This window comes from Momordica charantia (assembly GCF_013281855.1).
Source record: "Momordica charantia cultivar OHB3-1 chromosome 2 unlocalized genomic scaffold, Mcharantia_2.0 BLBB01000002.1, whole genome shotgun sequence".
Taxonomy (NCBI): Eukaryota; Viridiplantae; Streptophyta; class Magnoliopsida; order Cucurbitales; family Cucurbitaceae; genus Momordica; species Momordica charantia.
Window position 1 is genome coordinate 6,038,297 of NW_028275160.1, and position 6,227 is coordinate 6,044,523.

Consider the following 6,227-nt stretch of genomic DNA (forward strand, 5'->3'; position numbering starts at 1 on the left):
AGAACCTTTTTTTTTCTGTCTTTTTAATGATTTAATAATAGAACTAAGTTCATAAGTGGTCATATACAACTTTCTAGAATTGGAAGATGAGTTACTATACCAATTTATGTGCATTTGATTGGTTTCTATGATGTTATAAATCAATTTGATACCTAGGTGGAATACGGGTGCGTCGAATCTCTTTTTAGTGACGTATTTAGAGTTTGAGTGACGTTCTTTTTTCGTTTACTAAGGATCATAAATCTTAATATGGAAGTACGAATTCAATTAACATCGATAAATCTTAGAAACGAACTGATGTGAGTTAACTATGTGATGTTTGAGCATTTGAGATGCTCTCGATTCCACAAACGGACGAAAAGAAATTCACCAAGTTCCAAATGATTTCAATAGTAGAATTGAAACAATGGATTGCACTTGTTTTAGGGGTTACATCTAGATTGGGTTATGTTTATAAAGGGAGCCAAATGAATGTTCATGTCCCCCATCATGTGTTCAAAAATTTTGTGAAAAGAGGGACAATAAACATTCTTTTAATGTTTTAAGGGATGGGGAAAAATTGGTCCAATATCACTTTTGAATTATTGAGATTCAAAAGTTGATACAAAAAACATTTAACTTGAGTTCGTTGTTTGATCACTCACATTCCTCTTTTTGTTAATCGAATGGTTTCTTTAACTCCTAAAATTGATAAAACGAATTTTTAGACTAAGACAAATTTACCGATAAAATAAGGAGAAACTTCCAAAATGGGAGAGAAACCATCTCTAAATTTCTCCAATTCATCACAAATTACAATTTCTCTCTCTCACATTATATATATATAGATAGTCAACCTGAATAATATGTATTTATTTTCGATCAAAAAGTCTGAAATAATTCTAATCTCGAATAAAAAAACAAAATAGTTAAACATGGAGGACTACTCAAAAATCTTTCCTATGGCATAAGATGTTGTCTTAGTACACCTGCACATGATCTCCCACTTTCAAATTATTCTAAATCCCCATCAGCACAATTTCCATCCAAAGACTTGAAGACAACAACGCTGTATTAATATTTGTATAAGAACAACAAAAACAACACTCTTGGACTAATAAGTATTTTGGGTACGATATGTATTAATATTGATATGACATTAGAGCCCAAAAGTTCAAACAAGCGTCCGATCTAAAAATGAGATCTGATAACATGAGTTTATAATATAAGTGGGTTATTTCTCTCATTAGAATCCATGAATATTAATACTGTCTTCTAACTAGAAACAAAAAACAAAAAACGTTATCAAGAAAAAAAAACAAGAAACAAGAAACAGAGTCCTAAGGACTCTTTTGTTCCCGTATTGCATAGTTCACAAACTGGAAATGAGAACCCAAAGATGATGTCACCTAATTAGGGTTAGGTTTTTCTAAAAGAGGGTTAAATCACAAATGTATAAGTGTTTTTTTTTTCTTTCATAGCCTAATCACACATATGGCTTTTATAATTGAAAATTCTAAGCACAAATTAACCAATATATATACACCAAAATGCATTATTTGAATAACATCGCGCTAATATAACATATGCACACCAGATTGTCTTGTCTTACTCACAATCGCCTTTGTTGTTGTCTATTTTGTTGGTATTGCTCATTTTCATATATCTGCAATCCTTTCAATTGCAACCACAAGATCATAAGAGGGCAGATTTCAAGTCCACCACCATTTGAATAGAGAAAACCTAGAGATAAAAGGGATATCCCCTCCCCCACAAAAAATGAAAAGTTTGACCAATTCATACCGATCGATATGAATCCAAAAACTCAACCTAACCTTTCCCGAAAATAAATTCAATGCAACGCGAAAACGGGTTCGATTTTAATTTTGCAGAATTTTTCAAGCACATATTCCAAGGTGAGAGGATGATTTTGTGGCAGTAGCCAGGTATTTTTGGGACAGCAAGAAAGGAATGCAAAGAGAGGGGGCAAAAAAAATAAAGAAAAGGAAAAAGAAAAAACAGTAGTAGTAACATAGTACTAAACGAGTGGTCCATTCAGAGGCTCTTTCTATATGTTTGTCCAGAAACAGTCGAAAAAACAAGTACCAAAAAACAAAAAACAAAAAACAAAAAAAAATTAAATCGTGATAATAATTAAACAGTTGTACAGCCCAATAACACCTGCAAAATTATAACAACATGATGGAAATCTTTCAGTAACGCAATAATTTAAAACAAAACAAAAATCCTAATTATCCTCATAAACGACCTCTAAATTCCAAACCAAAATCTGGGTTTTGTTTTAAAGCCATGTATTTGGCGATGCAGCATCATCAAGATTCTCAAAGGAAACCAGAATTTTTTTTTTCTTTTTTTTCTTTTTTAATGAAGAACAGACATATAATAAAGCCATCTTTATTAATTAAAAAAAAAAACCTTGTGAATCTTGATGGTGCTGCACCAACAAATAATGGCTGAACCATCGATCATGTCTCCATGGCTATGGCTTTGGCCTTAGCCTTAAGCTTCTTCTTCTTTGTTGCAAAAATTGAGCTTATATATTCTAAAGAAGGATGAGGGAGATTTATCAATAACCCTAGAGAAAATAGCGACTCCTATTAAAGAAAAAGGGTAAAGGTTTTGAGAGGAAAAAAATATATTTTTTGTTGTTGATAAAAATTAAAAAGTGAAGTTAACCCACATCGATAAATCATTAGACTCGCTCCGAACTTCGTACAAAAGGCTTTAAAAATGTTTAATACTCGAGTGTGATCCCCAAGTCAAAGCTGGAAATTATGGATGGACGGTTAGGATCAAATCTCAGGATGATCCCCAAGAGAATTAAGTTATTGGTTTTTGTAATAAGCTTTATTATTGAAAACTGTTGTGGATATCACTTTCTACCATATTCTCAAACACACCAACTTTTGATCTTATTTTCTACTTTTGTGTAAAGCATATTGGTCACAAATAGGGAATCCTTTTCAAAGCAAATTGGGTCGAATGTACTCTACAATGTTTTGATTCCACCCGTTAAAATTGTGAGTCCTAACTCAATTTTTTTAGTACAACATGTGGGGTGAGAGATCGAACTCACATCTTCTTCATTGGAGATATATGTCAATTATCGTTATATATATATATATATATATATATATATATTTATTTATTTATATTGTGCAAATGTAAATTTAAAGTATAATAATTATAGGCTAAAATACAATTTTTATTTGATCTGTAGAACTTCAATGGATTTGAAAATCTTAACAGATTTCAAATGAATTACATTGTTTGGTATTTTGAACGAAGATTTCAAATCTTGTCTTTAAGTAAAAAAAAAAAAATCGGATCAAAATGGTCAGATTTTGCAGGATTTCATGGAATTTCAAAGTAAATTACATATTTAATATTGTCATATAATTTTTAATTAGGTTAAAAGCTCAAATTTTAATTTATTTTCTTTTCCAACTAACATCAAAACAAAAAAAATTAATTTATTTTAATTAATTTTTAATTAGGTTAAAAGCTCAAATTTTAAAATTATTTCTCAGATTTCAATTTACGAAATTTAAAATTAATTCTTGATATTCTTAGTACGAAAGCCTGAGTTAAGAAATGATTCTAAAATATCATTGAAATAAAACTTCAATTAATATCACCTATACACAAAAGGTGATATGACTACAATGGTTTAACTTTATATTATTTTTTTTCTATGCGACAATTGACAATTTTTTTATATCGGATCAAATTAGTATTTAAACCATAAATATATGTATAAATTATTTATGGTTGAACTATCATATGCTAATTGAAAGTAATATTTTTCAAATTTCTTCATTGTCTACATGGCCAATAGCTAAAATTGAGGAGAGAGAGATAATTCAATGAATGGAACCAATAAATGGAATATTTGGTTGGTTGGTGATATTGATATAATCAAAAGAAATTTTGGGAAAAAAAAGTGTCTTTAGGGTTAATCAAGAATGGTAATCATGATTAAGTGGCTAATTAATTAGACAGCCAATCTTGTGGCCTATGTCTAAAGACACGTCTACTAAAGCCACACCCTTTGAAAGTCCTGTCTGATGTTGGAAATCACTTTCCATTATTCAAAATTTTGCATTATTGCATTTCCAAAGAATGTTACTTCGATTTTATATTTGGTCCTTGAATTTTAAAAATTTTCATTTCAGTCCGCTGAGTTTTATTTAGTTTTAGTTGTTTGGTAAAAAAGTAATACGACTCTGTTTTAATGTTATTTACGTATCTGTGATTGTTCTTTTGACAATATTTTCTCATTAATAATTGCTTTCCTTTTCCTTAGTTTGTTCTTGTTTTTTCTTTTATTGTTCCACTACTCGTTTCTTTTATGGATATGGATAGTCTTCAGATCGATTTTAGTTGAGTTCCACTATTGATGTTGAAGATGTAGATCAAAATAAATTTATAATCTAACTTTATAAATTAGTTATGATTTTAAACATTTGGTAAATCAAAATCGAACATGTTCTAATTCAAGGGATAAGTAAACTTAATATACTTAGGAATAAATTTCCATGCTTTTTTTAATTTATTTATGAGACATTACAAAAATAATATAAAATAAATACGTATTTTCAAATATGACTAAGACTTTGAAATTTTTTTAAAAAAAAAAGGAAGACAAAGTATAATTCAATTCAAATATAATATAAAATAAAGTAATCGTTTTGTTATATTTGAAAAAAAAATAATAAAATTGTGATAATTTTGAAAATACATATTAAATTTTGGAAATCTCTGGTTTTTTTTTTTTAATTTCACTGCTTCTTGTCAATTAATTAGTAACGGGGAAGGAATAAAGTTATTTTTCGGTTTGATATTTATGTTTTGAAATTATAATTATCATCACTATTTACATAATTTTTTTAGTACACTATTTACATAATTAAATGGGTCAAATTGTGTATTTACTTCGCCGTTTGAACAAATTTTTCGTGGGCCGATGAACGAAAGCCCAAAATAAAAGAAAATGAAACAAGTTAAAATGGGCCAACGAATGGCCGAAGCCTGACCAAAGCCGAGATCCATGAAATTTCAGGCCCATTTAATGTCACAGTGGCATCAAGGACTTCTTGGATATTTATGGAAAGTTGTAAAGAATGTGACGATAATAGGGTACATTTATAAAGTATTTAGTAAGATAAAAATGTTGTTTTGCTCAACTGGTTAAAATGATCTCTACTTTACCCATTTTAAAAGCTCCATATAAGTCAAAGAATTTCAAACGAGAATTTTCAATTTTTTCAAGTACAGTAAAACAAACGTAAAAAATAAATTGAATGATGAAAGTTACGACAATATTTTAAAAGGAGGCATTTCAGTCCGTATAGTACAATTAATTTGATAGACTCATTGCGAATTTGACCGTTAAATTTTTAGAATTGCATTGATTATAAATTCGTTAGATCCTTTTGAAATTAACCTAACTTATAATTTATCTATAAACCTACCGTACCATAAAAGCAAACAAATAAAAAACAGTTAAGAAAAAAAAAACATATTTATAGTTAAATAATATGAAGTTATAAGAGTCATTTGTTGGCGACTTTATTATTTGTTTCCACATTTACCAAATCAAATGGATTCATATACATTTAGTATGGATGAATAGAATTGTATTTTAAACTGATTTTGTAATTAAAATAGTAAAAATTATGAAAACAACGTTTCTAATATTTTAGTGTTTACAATTTTGAAATTTGAAGTTTCAAGATACATCCTTAGATAAAAGTTTTAATAAATATATTATCTAATGTTATAAACTCATTTTATTTTTTTTTTTGTTAAATTTGAAAGAAAAGTATAATATATTATAAATTATGTAGTTGTAAAATAATAATCATACAAAAAAGGTTAATAAATTAATTATTTTTATTTTAAATTAGACTAAATATTTAGTTAGTAATTATTCTACAAAATTTTTTAAATTGAGATTTAATTTATTAAATCCGATACCAAATACATATAAAATTATTAAAAACAACCATTTTTTTTCATTGAATCTCCAAATTTATGTTTTCTAATTGCGAATCAAACGCATGAGGACTAAATATTTTAATTTGTTTTCAATCGTTTCAATTAAAAGGGAAAAAAAAAAGAAAGAAAAACGAATCCGTGGGCTTTGTGTCTTGTTTGGCAAGGAAACCAAAAGGAGCGCCACGGAGCGATCACCTGACGGCTCACGCGCTGCTTTGACATATGCT

The 6,227-nt window shown here is 28.3% G+C and overlaps 1 long non-coding RNA gene across 1 annotated transcript; it reads right to left on the minus strand.

The window, feature by feature from the left end:
* Positions 1-1,179: 1,179 nt before the first annotated feature.
* LOC148212718 (uncharacterized) lies at positions 1,180-2,785 on the minus strand. The gene is made up of 2 exons (XR_015789399.1): positions 2,416-2,785; positions 1,180-2,160 (listed from the first exon to the last, which is right to left on the minus strand). It is a non-coding gene; the product is annotated as an uncharacterized LOC148212718 (long non-coding RNA).
* Between the last annotated feature and the right edge of the window lie 3,442 nt (positions 2,786-6,227).